A 14,426-nucleotide genomic window follows, 5' to 3' on the forward strand; every position below is an offset into this window, starting at 1 on the left:
CATCTTACAGAGAGGTCGCACTGTCCTAAACATCCGCTATGCCATGTCTCGCTGTATCTCTTCTCAGTTTCTCCTTTGAAGTGGAAGAAATAGCAACAGTCTCCTGGGGCGATCTAAGATCATGCACACAAACGCTTTAGTTTGAGTGTGGGTTATGTCCATAATACTGCAACGAAAAGCCAAGAGCCTGTACACAGTGGTCTCTGACTTAAGAGGAACTGCTGGAAGGAGAGAACAGGGTAGCGAGGACAGGGAGGGTCGGAGAACAGGGACACTGCTGTATCTGGTTTTGGTGGAAGGCAACTTGGGGAGTGGTAGTGGGAGGAAGATACAGAGGTCCACAGGGTTCCCTAGGCCCTCTGGACTGTCCCTGCTCGTGGATTAACCCATCCCAACTTTATCCAGGCAGTCTCTGGCTGCTCTTGGCAGGGGCTCGGAGAGACAGTGTGAGTCACATCCACGTGGCTGATGTGGGGAGGGAGGGAGGAATGAGGAGGGCTCATGCCCAGTTGGGCCACGCTGGCTTGGAGAAATCGTTCCTGAAAGTCCCTGGCGGGAAGCGGGCTGCTGCGGGCTGTTAACCTGCCATACAAAGCACCAGTAAACAGTCTCCAATGAGAATCGCAGATGTCAGTTCATTCCAGAATGCCAGACGCACATTCCGGGCTCCAGGTAGGGCCAGCTCAGGCAGCCCTGCACCCTAGCTGCAGCAGGGCTGTTGGTCCCTCGGCCCTCCAGCACCTCTGCCCTCCAGCACCCCTGCCCAGGAGGTCTGTGTCCCCCTGTAGGCACACAGCATCTACACAGGAAGAAGGAGTCCTGGAATTGCAGACAGCACAAATGTATCCCTTCCATTCGGGAAGGGAAGTATTCTGGGGTCTGCCTGGGCTGTCTAGACCAAGCAGATAGGCTGGGCCGTGAGACCACAGACATGGGTGGGCCATGTGGTAGGCTTGTGTGGGCACTCCCAGGCTCCACCTGTTGGCTCTGTTGCCAGGCAGGGCCACAGCTGAGTTTGGGGGGAAGCCAGGCGCTTGCCGTGTATATGCTCAAAATTTATCGGCTTGTGGCAGGGAGGGGTGGGGAGGGAGAGGACGGAATGGAGCACATCTGGTGACCTGATTTTTTGTTTTCCTGCTCTTTGTTAAGGGCTTTGGCTGTTCTAGGAGCTGGAGGAAGAAGATAAGGAACCAAGCAGGGGCAGGAGAAAGGGAAGATAGGGCAGGGGGTGGGCGTCACCTGGCTGGGCTCAGAGGCGGGTGTGCTGACTCCATCGGCAGGGGCCTCTGCTCCTTGTGGCGGGCAGGAGAGGCTCAGCTTCCCTGTGTGAGGACGCAGTGGGGAAGGAAAGTGTTATCACGTGACCACTAGCCACCAGCATCTCTAACAAGGATGTGACCTGCAACCCTGTCAACACCTGATTCCAAAAGCAGCACAGAACCAAGTGTGTCACCGAGTACAGCTGCAAACAGCCACCAGCATGCGTGTGATGGACACCCATGTCCCTACACAGCTTGCACGGGGGCACACAGACGCTTCATAAAAACTCGAGCGGCCGCACGGGCCCTTCAGATGATGACAGACGCTGTGCTGTCGCCGTTCCTTGGATTGTACAGTCTAATGCCCATTTCAAGTTTCCCACAAACTTCCAGAGGGTGCTCCCATTTTTTGGTTTTTGTTTTAGTTTTTGCTATAGTGCACATGTTCTCTCCAGAGAGAAAGGGAAGTGAGAAATTACTGTCCGGAGGAAGGCCACGCTGCAATCCCTTCTCCTCCATTCTCTCGGGATTTGGGACAGGCACACACATGCGCACATATCTGATGTGATTTGCTTTCTTTTTTAAAAGAATTATTTAATTTTATTTATTATTATTATTATTTTAATTTGCTACAGGGCACACATGCTCACCAGAGAGAAAAAGAGACAGAGAGCTCCCAGGTCCAGGACTCAATCTGTTGTCGGACATGTGGGAGTCCAGTGCCTTAACCACCATGCCACCTGCTAGCCTACCTGGTGTGACTTTCTTGCTGCAGTCCAGGACTCAAACAGCATAGTTGGCTATGTGGGGTCCAGTGCCTTAACTACTCGCCACCTGCTGGCCCTGGTGCTCTCACTTTTGATGACTTGTTCAGTCCAGGGTCCTCTGCCAATCCTGGTGGCTGTCTTTCTCCCAGACGGAGAACGTGACCAAAACACTCATGAGACAAACTCAGGAAGGTGTAAAGAAATGAAGATATTTATAGCATGGCACTGCAAATGGTATTAAGCAATAAACATTACGATCTTACTTTTTAAAATTCATCGGTCATTTTTACAACTCAGGACCCATGCTATTCGGCAAACTCCCTTTCCCTGCCTCTCCGTTTGTTGTCTTCTTCTTCAGGGCAAAATCCAAATTCCTCTCATTTCTTACGTGGAGTAGTTCAGCGCTCTCCAGCCTCTGCTGCCAGACTTGGCTCCTGGACTCTCTGCATAGCCAAAAACCCACTGGCAGGTCTGAAAATAGTCCCTGTGGCTTGCTGATTAAGTTCTTAGAACAGAGGCCATCTGCCTCCCCCATCTTCCTTTATTAGGCGTAGTTTGTATTTTTCAAGTTAAACATAAATATGCAAAAGTACACTTGCAAAGAAACACAGAACTCTGTGTCCTTGCCCGAAGGTGAGACGGAGAACTCGATGCAGTGCTCAGGGCAGTAGCGGAATCTAAACTCCCACCCCTCCTCACGCCTCGGTCCCTACTTCCAATGGCCCAGGGCTCGTCTCATCATCAATTCACTCATTTATAAAGTCAGTGTCATCGAGAGCCTGCTACATGCTAAGAGCTCTCCTTGGAGGCTACAAAGATGAACAAAACAAGGGTGTGGAAATGGAGTGGCGAGTCGTGAGAGAAGGGGACAAGGTCTGTGATGGGGAAGTAAAATGTGCTACTGGGACACAGAGGAGGGTTGGGATTGGGGTGAGGAGAGGGTGCAGGATGAGTAGAAATTCATCACTTAGAGAAAGGGAGCATCATTGAGGACCAAAACCTATCACTCAATTCATTCCGTGATAACTTAGTACTATGCTAAGCAGTGAACAAGACTGACTTCATTTGTTAGTGAAAATGGCAGGCTTCAATAAACATGAGGGTTCTGGAAGGGGAAGCTCAGAGTCAGGTCAGCCTTTCTAAGGAGGTGACATAAGCCGAGACCTGAAAGAAGAATAAGAACTGGCTGAGTGAAAGGGAATGAGAATACGTCCAGGCAGAGGAAGGAGCATTTGAAGCTAAAAACAAGGAAGCGTTTGCGGGGCAGACAGTGGCGCAGTGATGCAACACCTTGCGAGGCTGATCCACGTGGCAAGGCTCCGGTTCGCATCCCTGAGGTCCGAATCCACTTTCCAAGCAGCTGGCGCTCTCAGTCCCTTCTGTGGCAGTGCGGACACATTTTGCAACTTGTTCCAGGTTTGGTTCTGACTTCTGGGGCTCAGAGCTGCCTCACGTTCTTCATGGCATCGAGCCTGTCTGAAGGGTACATTCTTGGTTGCCCTGCATGCCTGGAGCCCTCCTCATGGTTACCTGCCAGCCTGCCGGCCTGCCTTCCCTCCTTCCTTATCTCTCCTTCCCTCCCACAAATTTATTTATTGAGCATCTCTTTTGGTTCCAGGTGCCTGTTAGTTGGTAGAAATAAATATCATTGAGGCATGGCCTATCTCCAAGGAGCTCATAAACTGGTGGGGAGAGAAACATGGAGAGGTGCCTCTGCCCCTGCTCCTGTAGGAGGGGAAGGCCCTCCTAAGAGACAGAGCCAGGATCCCAAACCAGCGCTGGTCTAACACCCTCAGGACACCAGACAGCAGGCCACCTGGCCAGAAGCAGTCTCAGCGCCCTTGCCCCAGGCCCTTCTGACTATCTGGTATGTTTTCCATCTTGGTGGTTTGCAGAGATGCCCCGAATCTCTGCTCTGGAAACCACAATTTTCCTACCTGAAGCTGGAGACTGGACCAGATGACCTCATGAGCAGGGAGAAGGACTCTAAGGATGCTGCTGAGCTCGCCCTTGCCCTTGTCCAGCACTCTTAGGGAGGGCAGAGGGAGAGGAACTTGGGGGGGGGGGCAGGCTACATCTGCTCTTAGAAGAATTGATAGGACAGTTCTCCCAGGTGCCTCACTGCCCTGGAGGAGTCTAGGCCTGGACAGGGGAAGCTGGAGACTGGACCAGATGACCTCATGAGCAGGGAGAAGGACCCTAAGGATGCTGCTGAGCTCGCCCTTGCCCTTGTCCAGCACTCTTAGGGAGGGCAGAGGGAGAGGAACTTGGGGGGGGGGCAGGCTACATCTGCTCTTAGAAGAATTGATAGGACAGTTCTCCCAGGTGCCTCACTGCCCTGGAGGAGTCTAGGCCTGGACAGGGGATAAGGGGCAAATCCAGGTGACAGGGACAGTTAATGGAGAGGCTCTTAGTGGGATTATCACAAAGTAATCTTCAGTAATGCTGTGAACCAGGGGAGAGGCCAGTGCTGGTCACTTCTGTCCTACAATCTACTAAACACTTGTGAAGGCCAAGGGCTCCTATGTGGGGTTACCAGAGAGAGGAAGACTCAGCAATTCAAGGTGCCATGTGACAGTTGCTGAGACAGATCTATAATTGGCATGTTAGGTAGAGTGAGAACCTACCCTGAGCGCAGCGCAAAGCATCAATTATCTCAGAGGTAGAGAGCCTGTCCAGCCAGGATGATTCGAAATGGAGGGAGTGGCTTCGAGATAAAGCTTTGCCTCATTTAGGACTGCGTTCGGCTGCATGTAAATAGGTCTAAAAGTAGAGGTTATTTTTCTCTTGTAATAAGTAAGTGTGGAGGCAGGGCTGCACAGGTCTCAGGGATGTCATGAAGGGCCCAGGCTCCTTGAGGCTTCCAGGCCAGCACCCGTAACATACAGCCTCCATCTCTTCAGTTATGACTTTGTTACTCCACTCCCAGGCACCACGTCACAGACTTCCCAGGGAGTAAAAGGGAAAAAGCAAAAGGCATATGCCACATATACCAGCTCTGTCTCTTTTTTGTTTTTGTTTGTTTGTTTGTGTTTGTTTTAATTGCTGGAGGGCTTGTCAGAGAGAGAGAAAGCATCCCCAGCAGGGTGCAGCCACATTGCAATCCCCGTTCCTCCACTGCTCCACCCTGTCAGGATTCTGGGCATGCACATCCAGGGTGTTTTTCAAGCTATTGGAGCCAGGACCTAAACTGCAGTCAGGCGCAAGCTGGCTCCCAGTAAATAGCACCTACCACCTGTGTTATGGGACCAATCCCTCCTCTCCTTTTTCATTAAACAAACAAAAAGTTATAGGGACCAGCAGGCAGCATAGTGGCTGAGACACTGGACTCCCAGTGCTTGTTGAAGCACTGGACTTCCCCGTGGTTTGAGTCCCAGACCCAGTGGCTTGAATCTCATGCCAGGCACATGTGCACGCATGCCCAAAATCCCAAGAAGAGGATGGAGGACAAGGGATTATGGCCTGGCCATCCTCCTGGAGGTTGATTTCTTGTTTTCTATCTCTCCAGCAAGCACATACACCCTGTAGTGAAAATCTCTCTCAAAAAAAATTTAAAAATTGTAGTTTTTTGGCTGGAAGTGTATCGCATGATCAGTCCTAGCAACAAGGAGGCCTGGAAAATCTGTATTTTTAAGATACATTGATGTGTCTTCCCCAAGCAAAGTCAGTGTACTGTAACTGGAGAAGAAGCGATCACTGACAGAGGCAGGCCAACGAGCATGTCCGCCAGAGCCCTGAGGAATGAGCGGCACCAGCTCAGGTGATGAGGGAAGTATTTCCTAGCAGAGAAACAGTAAGAGGTGCGGGCAGGGCGGGAACGTGCCGGGCGTGTTTGCGGACTTACCAGCGGTCCAGGTCAGCTGCAGCATAGAGGCTGCACAGAGGGAAAGGTGGATGGGGCAGTTTGAAAGGTCTGGCTTTATGGAATCATCCTCCTGCCCAAACCCGCACCCTGTGAGTGCAGAGGGTGGGGATGGGGACCAGCCACAGCAGTCATCTAGCTGCAACAGGCGACAGTGGCGGAGGTTCAGAGAAAGACAAATATGACACAATTCTGACCGCCTGGCAATGACAGCTGCAGGGAGAGGGCTGCTGGACTGGGCTCATGCACATTGCCAAGGGGGCGAAGACTCTGACCCTCCAGCCCCGGCCCCACCTAAGAGAGCCTCTCACCCTTCACTGCTCCTGAGGAAACGGCTGAATTATACACCATAGCAGGCCCTTACCCAAGGCCGGTTTATTCTTGTCACTCTTCCTTCCCACATCGGCCCTGCTAGCCCCAGTCCTCCCAGGCCACCATGACCAGCCTCGGGACATGGCAGAACGGTGAGTCTGTGCAGAGGGATTGGCGTGGACCATGCAGATCCCAGGGGATGTGTGGCCCTTTCCAGAGGCTCCCGAGGTGGCAGGTACACAGAGAGGGGAGGAGAGGCAGTCCCTCTGCCACCCCTGCGCCACCGATGCCTGGCTTTCCTGACTGTGAGGCGTGTCAGAGGTCTTCACGTCCGGCTGTCCATCATCAGTGAGTATCTGGACGTTGGTGCTCGCCCTGGGCTTCGGGACACTTAGGGCTGGATAATCCTTTGGGAGTTTTCCTGTGCACTGTACGCTGTGCAGCAGCACCCCCAGCTGGATACCCCCACCCTCCAGATAGCAGCAGCACCCCCACCTGACAGCATGACACCAGATTGTTTCCGGACACCAGACGTCCTCCAGGGCAGGCGAGCTCCCTGGCTGGCTTGTCTGCTACACTGCATGAGTCTTTCTCTTCTGAGCTCCAGTGTTTTCTTCCAGCCATGGCCTCGCTTCTCCCTGCTGGAGAGTCACACGGAGTGTCTACTGTCTTTATGTCCATCAGCCCTTCGAATGATGAGGCTGCTCTTCGTCTATAAGTTCTTCTCTGGACCAAACTCCAAAATTCCTTCATCCATCCCCAAGACACCATGGTTTCTAGGCCCTTCACCAACCTACATGCCGCCATCAGGTTGCTCTCTACAGACAACGTCAGCCGTGGGTGGAACTGGATGACACTGAGCATTTTCTTCCCCAGTCTCCTGCCGCTATCACTGTGAAGCCCTTGATTTCTGTGCTGTCGACTGGAGTTTTTCTTCTTTGGTCCCCATTGCCCCCTCTTTCCACCTTAAATCCTCGTTTGTGCGTTCTGTCTCTCCACCCAAGCTTTTATCTCCTCCGAGTCTCTTCAACTGTCACATCCCTCTTAGCACCTGCAGAAGGCCCCACACACGGCGGGATCCCACCACAAGACTGAGGGACAGCTGGGTATGTGAGAACAGGCACAGTGAATGCTGGGTTCAGAGAGGCAAAGCGCTTTGAAAAGATGTAAAGCATCATACACATATAAAGGTTTATTTATTTATTTATTTGCTATAGGGTGTGTGTACTTGCTGGAGACAGCGAGAGAAAGAGAAAAAGAACCTCCCAGGGAGTCTCTTCTCCTTCATTCTCCTCTTGGGACTTTGGGCACCCACGAGCACGTGCCCAGTGTGTTTGTGAAGCCACTGGATCTGGGTCTCAAACTGTGCAGTCGGCCATGTGGGATCCAGCTGCCTCAACTGCCATGCTACCTGGTCAGCCCCACTCTTCTTTCCTGTCTTCCATCTCAGCCCCTCTGCCACACTGATCTTCGCTAAGCCACACCAGCAGGTTGGCAAAGAAGCTTACCAGATGTATTTTATCTGAGAAATGAGGAGCTGGGGAAAGAGGGAATTACATCGAATTCATTCCTCATTCTCTAGTCTGGGTGAGTTGCTCCAGGGAGGGGGAATCTGTGGTTGCCAGCGTTAGCATCTAACGGGGGCTGCCTCCCTGCCCCTCCCTGCCTTCCTAGTTATTTGCAAGGCTGCTTATTGGGGAAACTTAATTCTCACAAGAAACTACTGCCTGGAAAAATACCTCGCAGCACGCTTAGTAGACAAGGAGTGCATTAATAGGGAAGGCAACCGGGGGCCGGCTCTGGCCATCGCACATCAGTTCTGCAGGCTGGGGCCAGAGGCGCGTTGTTGTGCCTGGCCAGGGGGCAGCCACACATGCCCGGCATCAAATGTGTCCCTCTACCTCACCCCTCTGGAGTCCAGGAGGCCTGCACAATCCATGGGCTGCTGCTGCCCAGGGCTTCTAGGTTTGGCTCCTCTTGTGGGCCTTTACTGAGAGCCAGGCTCACCTTCAAGTCCAACTTCCTCCGAGACAGAGTCCAGCAGTGCTTGGAAAGCAGGAGGAGGACTCGGGGGATACACTGGCCTGCCCCCAGGGCATTCTCAGCCCAGTGGGGAGATCCATGTGCCCTAGGAAATTGGGGAAGAGAGACTGCCACAGGAAGGTCGCTCAGAAATGCCTGCTGTTAAGTCAAACATCAAAGCCATCTGCCACTGCCCTGAGGTCAGCTCAGAGCTGGGGGCAGGACCCTTGGAAAGGTCAGAGAAGGGGATGAGTGGGGTGGAGCAGAAACCCCAGTGTGGAAGGTGCCGTGCTGTCTCACCAGCAGAGAAATGGTCAGGGTGTGTGGAGGGGTGCAGAGGTAGTGGTGACTATATGCAGAGCCATGAGGCCCACCTCTCTGAGGCGATGGGAGGCAAGAGGGCGATACAGAGATAACTCTGGCCCATGGGGCAGGCCCAGGTTCTTCCCTGGTTCAAGGTCAGGCAATGTGACCAAGTGGTTTGGAGCGAGGTCCCATAAAGTAGTGGGACCTTGTGGACAGAGGGCTGAGCCATGGTCTGTGCCCTAAGCCTGTCATGGGCCAACCCATGTGCCCCCAGCCCTGCGTCTCAGAACTCAAAGCCAGTGCTTGACTTGGGAGATCCAGGACGAAGGAGCTGGGTCAGCCTCGGGCCAGGGCAGTGTTTGTCTGGCTGTGTCCTCAGCTCCGTCTCAGCCCAACCCTGCCCCTGCCTTCACCTCCCCAGGCTAAGGGCTCTCACCAGGAGGCAGGAGGATGGCAAGGCACCATCCATGGATGTTTCCGTGGCCACAAAAATGAACTTAGCATGCATCACGCAACCTCTCTTTCATCAAAATAAAAAGGAAACTGACAGGCGGGCGCCAAGGGCCGCATCTAACAAAATGAAGCTTAGCAGGGATAAATGTCAGGCCCTGAACCTGGGTTTAAAAATTCAGCTGAATGTTCCAAATAACCAGAAGAGTGAACTTCAAATGTGCACAACACAGAGGAATGAGAAACGCTGGCGAAGGGGGATAGACTTATTCCTTTGATCTGATATTTTTTTAACTTGATGCGGGGCATGTGCACTCACTGGAGAGAGACAAAGACAAAGAGAGACAGAAAGTGAGAAAGCATCCTTGGAAGGATGGCCATAGCACAGTTCTTTCCCTTCTGTCCTCTCGGGATTTGGGGCATGCACACACACACGCATGGCCAGCACGTTTCTCAAGCTGGGACGAGAACCACGTAGTCAGCCATGTGGGACCCAGTTGCACTACCCTCCATGCCACCTGCTGGCCCTATTTGATGTTTTTGTTTGTTTGTTTTTAAATTCATGAACCAGAGTTCCTGCTCTCCAGCACCTCTATATGAGGCCAATGTGTGGAAGCTTCTGGAAGCGCTCTCTGGATCGACAGGAGGCAGCCCTTTCTGAAGGGAGCGCTCAGAGGGACTGAAGCTGGGCACAGCTGACCTCCGGAGCCTCTGAGGTCCGTCTCTCACCTTCAGCCCTCTCCAGAATGGATTAATGGAAATGAAGGTGCTTTGAAAAGTTTGAATGTGCTCCCTGAATGCTACGACTTGCTGTTCCCAGGCTGACCAGGACTGGAATGCGGATGAGGGATGAGGCGTCTAGTCAGACTGAAGGTCAGGAGACAGTCAGTCAGGGAGTCGGTGCAGGCTCAGTCGACCTCCTCCACCTCCGCCCCTCCCTAAAGCATTTCAGCACTCCCCCAACTCCAGGAGGGAGTGGGACCGCAGACAAAAGGGGCGGGGAACCAGCCAGTACAAGGACAGGCCACAACAACAACAACAAAAACCCCCTCCTGGCTTACGAGATCCAGTCCACACCGGGAGTTTTTGGATTAACCCGAAATTCTCTGGCCTGTCCTGGGGTGACTTGGCACTGGGTTTGTTGTCCAGGCAGACTGAGTGGCCTACAGTGGAATTTCTCTGGCAAAATGGTGACAGCTGGGGAGGGGAGTCTGGGGCAGGAGAGCCTGTCGCACCCATATTGTGGGAAGGGAGGAGGCCCTACGGGGTCTCTGGAGCCCCACTCCTGCTTCTTTCCCTCGCCCCCTTCTCCCTGGAGCAGGCAGCTGGCCAGGGATGCAGCCTGCAGTCTCCAGGCGTTGGTTTCCAGCCTGCCAGGTCTCGTAGGCGCTGTGGAGTGGTGGGCAGAGATAAGCTCTCCCCCGAGGCCAGCACGAGCAGAGCTGAGATGTCTGGGTCCTGGCGAGATGGTTGTGGGGGGCTGTATACAGGAGACATCCTGCACCTGCCCATCTAAGGACCAAAGTCAGCGACGGGGAGGGCAGGGTGCAAGCAGTGGCTAAAGCCCTGCGGAGGGCTACTCGTGAAGCGCAGTGCTGGGCACTCTGCAGATACCACCTCACTTTAAATCACACCGGCTCTCCATGTAGGTCTGTATCTCTGCCAGGAGAGAGAGGCTCTCAGAATCAAATGGCAACTAAGTAGCAGAATCAGGATCTGAGTGCAGGTCTGTCACAGCTGCCCAAGACCTTCCCACCAGGCTACTCCTATGGAAAGCCGGCAGGAGGAGGCCTGCTGGTGGCAGAGGAAGCTGGCACCATCCAGTGGTGGCAATCCAGGACCGCTTCCTTCTGCACGGCCTGGTGAAATCTTCTCATCCTGTAAGACCCTGTTTCTTTTCCCTACCTCATCCCAGTCCCTCATTCACTGGCCGACAAAGGTGAATGGCGCTCCTCCTGTGGCCAGGTGCTGTGTGGGGTGCAGTGAACGAGCATTCGCCAGCCCCACAGCCCGTGCAGCCATGGAGGAGATGATGCGGAGCCTTCAGCCATACCTCCCCCTCTGATCTTGACGTGCACAGCCGTGAGGACACAGGCGCAGTCCTGTCCCCATTAGGTAACAGCATGCAGGGAGACACCAGGTCACTGTGTCTACACTCTGGGGGAGGCTGGCACAATGTTGGCAGGCCTGAGTGTCCAGCCTGTGTTGTAGAGATGTCTGGTTTTCCAGCAGCATTAACGAAGTGGAAAGTTCTCCTGGCTGGTGCCCGTCCCTGTTCCTATCCTCCCCCAGCATGCAGAGAAGAGAGACGGACTCTCCAGCTGAACCTTTGGCCTCAGGATGCAGAAAAAATGGAGAAAGAAGGTTGGAGGGCAGGAAATGCCTGGGCTAGAGGCCAGCCTCGATGCCATGGGCCAAGCAGGGGGTTCGCGGCCCTCTGTCTTCTGGGATGTGACAGGGGCTCGCCAGGGTGTCTTAGAGAGGCTCCTCCCCGGCCGCTCACTCCTCAGCCTGGACAGAGCCACACTGGCGGCTCCTCCTGGGCCTTCCTTGCAGTGCACGGGTGCCCCACGGTGGACAGAGGGCAGGCCCTGAGCCACTTCCTCCTGAAGGCTCAAGTCCTGAGTGAGGAGGGCTCAGATGCCTTTGCGTCCAGGGTCTGTGGTTGCCTCCCTTGGGTGGGGGAGAGCCTCGGGGAGATCCGTGGTGCCTGGGCTAGAGGGCTCTCTCCAGTGTCTGCTGCAGACCACTCGCTTGCTCGTCGGGGCTCTCTGGGTCTTTCTCCTGACAGAGAGCACACTTAGCGTGGGGATAGGCTGACCTGGCTGGGCCGACGCTGGCTCCTGCATCACCCTCCTCCCCATCAGGCACAGACCCACTCCCTTCCAGTGTGCATATCCCCAGCACGATCTTCAGGACAGAAAGGCCTTGTCTGGGGTGGGGCGGGAGGTGGGGTGGGGTGGAAGGCCAGGTGGCGCTGGGGCACCCGTCCCGTGCAATTCTCCCACCATCAAGACTGCCCATTGCAGCTTCCATCTCCAGGGATGGTCCCCTGCTCCAGGCAGAGACTTGATGACAGTCAGAGGGGACAGGGATCGGGAAGCCATAGAGGCTGGGGGTCAAGGAGGAAGCAGAGCCCTGGAATGCAGCAGAACTTCAAAGCATCCAATTTTTTAATGTTTACTTTTTCTTTCTGTCCCGAGTAACAGGCTATGTGCAGATGCCAGAAAGGGATGGGTGTTAGCCCGCCACAAGGCCCTGGATGAATGATCCTATCCCCTCAAGGCTCATCCTCAGCTCCTTCCTGACCCTTCACCTCCCACGACACAGCCAAGGTCCTTCCGAGAAGGCTAAGCTAGAGTCAGAAGAGGAAGGCTGCAGAGGGAAATCGCTTCAGGGAGCCTAGAAAGATGCAGGAGGACATAGAGCCCGAGATAAGGAGGAAGGAGTAGGCGGCAGCTTGGGGACATCAAAGTCCCCACAGACAGGGCAGGGAAGTGAGCCCGGCCTGAGTTCTTCCTCTAGAGGAGGGAAAGGAGAGCGTGGGCACTCCTGAAGGTTAAGTCACTGGCTTAGTGCCTTGGCTAACATGTGGGGTGGGATCCTGGGTCCTGGGTCCAGGGATGATCAATTCCAGAAGGTTTCGTAAGCCACGCTGAGCAGACGACCTGGGAGAGAAGAAGCTCACCTGTAAGGACAACAGGACTTGGGCTCCAGAATTCTGGAAACTTAGGACTGAAATCAGGTTCTCTACACCAACTCTGCCTGTAGGAGAAAATAGATTTCAGCCAGAATAAAGTCATGTCTTAATTAGGTAGCCAGTTAACTTCAAAGGGAAGTCAGAGAACCAACCAACTTCCTCCTCCCTCCTTCCCCACCTCTTCCATTATTCAGGGTGCAATCACAACCTGCCAGGCCTGGTGTCAGATCTAAGGAACACACATGAATAGCAGCCAGCCCTGCCCGTGGGGAATTCACAATCCTTTAGGAAATTCTAAGAAACTGTGGCAGCTCTTTATACACCCTCACTCTCAGGGCCGTTTTCCCTCTCCTGTTCCCTCTTTGTTCTGAGCTCATTGTCAGGCCCAGCCCGCTCTGTTCTGAGAGGGGGAAGTCCAGCTCCTGCCTAGCCCTGCCCTCCTGGAGCCATTCCAGAGGCTACACCAGAGTAGGTAGTGACACCAACTCCAAGCTGGCCCCTGAAAGTGCAGTGCCTCTCACATCTGGACCCAGCTGGGCCTGGGGCAGTCCATTTCTCCAGGTCATAAGTCAGGTCATAAGTCACAGGGACTTCCAGTCCTGGAACACACGAACAGCCCTTGGCTTCCAGCCCCCGAGCCTGCTGTCTCTAGGCCTAGAACCGCTCACCACACCCCATTGCTCACCGAGTATCCAGAGCGTCACCCACGTGGGCCAGGCTCAACACCATGGCCATCGCATAAACTCACCCAGCATCCAAAACATATTTCACAGTAACTCGAGGTATCTATATGCTCTCTGGTCCCGGGAAGGGGATGGGCCAGACCGGAACAACACTGAAATCTTATTTTCCTGCCCTTACTTATTTGTCAGCATATCAAGTCTAATCCTGCACTCTTTTCCAAAGCTCCTACCTCCCAGATTTCTCTTCCAGCTCCAAAGCACTACCCCTTCTTCTTCTTCTCCTCCTCCTCCTCTTCTTTCTCCTTCTCCTTGTCTCTCCCCGCTTTCTCCTGATTTTGCAGCACAAAAGCCCCAAATACAGTCTGGGACGGCAAGACCCTCCCTGGAGAGAGGAGGGGGAAAGAATATGATGGGAAAGTATCCTTTTCCTTGGGAGGGGTGAGAGAAAAGGCCCCAAACGTGCATACCATAATTACTTTTCCCATCACCACAGCTGTCGCCTAGCTGGGCAGAATGATTTCTGGGCAAAGTGATCCATCTCTAGGACTGTTCTGGTCAGCCCTGACTCTAAATACCTAATTGCAATTGTAAGCTGCTGTGGGGCCAGCAGCTGGCATGGTAGTTAAGGTGCTGGATTCCACATGGCTGACGCACACGCATGTGCCCAAAATCCTGAGAGGAGAGTGAAGGAGAGGGGATTGAGGTGTGGCCATCCCCCAGGGAGTGATTTCTCACTTTCCCTCTCTTTGTGTCTCTCTGGTGAGCGAGCAAGCCCTATAGCAAAAAAATAATCAAATAAACAACCTCCTGCATAACAAGTTACTCAGATATCAGTGATTGAAGACGGTGATAATCAGTTATTGTCTCCCATGGTTTCTGTGAGTAGGAACCTGGGAGAACCTTGGAGCAGCTGGTTATCACCGTGGGCCTCACTTATCCCCTCTCCCAAATGGGACTATGGGGTAGATTAGAGACAGTCACATGCCTCGGCTACTGGTCATTTCGGGATCTGGGAGGGCGTAGTAGCCTGCTTAACCAATGAAATTCAGCAGATGTGAGGTTCTG

The 14,426-nt window shown here is 53.7% G+C and overlaps 1 long non-coding RNA gene across 1 annotated transcript; it reads right to left on the reverse strand.

Annotated features, from left to right (window-relative positions):
* Nucleotides 1–1,140: 1,140 nt before the first annotated feature.
* On the reverse strand, nt 1,141–13,836 carry LOC114009808 (uncharacterized). The gene is made up of 3 exons (XR_003551189.1): nt 13,592–13,836; nt 12,667–12,743; nt 1,141–1,322 (listed from the first exon to the last, which is right to left on the reverse strand). It is a non-coding gene; the product is annotated as an uncharacterized LOC114009808 (long non-coding RNA).
* Nucleotides 13,837–14,426: the final 590 nt, after the last annotated feature.

This window comes from Tupaia chinensis, unplaced genomic scaffold, assembly GCF_000334495.1.
Source record: "Tupaia chinensis unplaced genomic scaffold, TupChi_1.0 Scaffold000627_1, whole genome shotgun sequence".
NCBI lineage: Eukaryota > Metazoa > Chordata > Mammalia > Scandentia > Tupaiidae > Tupaia > Tupaia belangeri.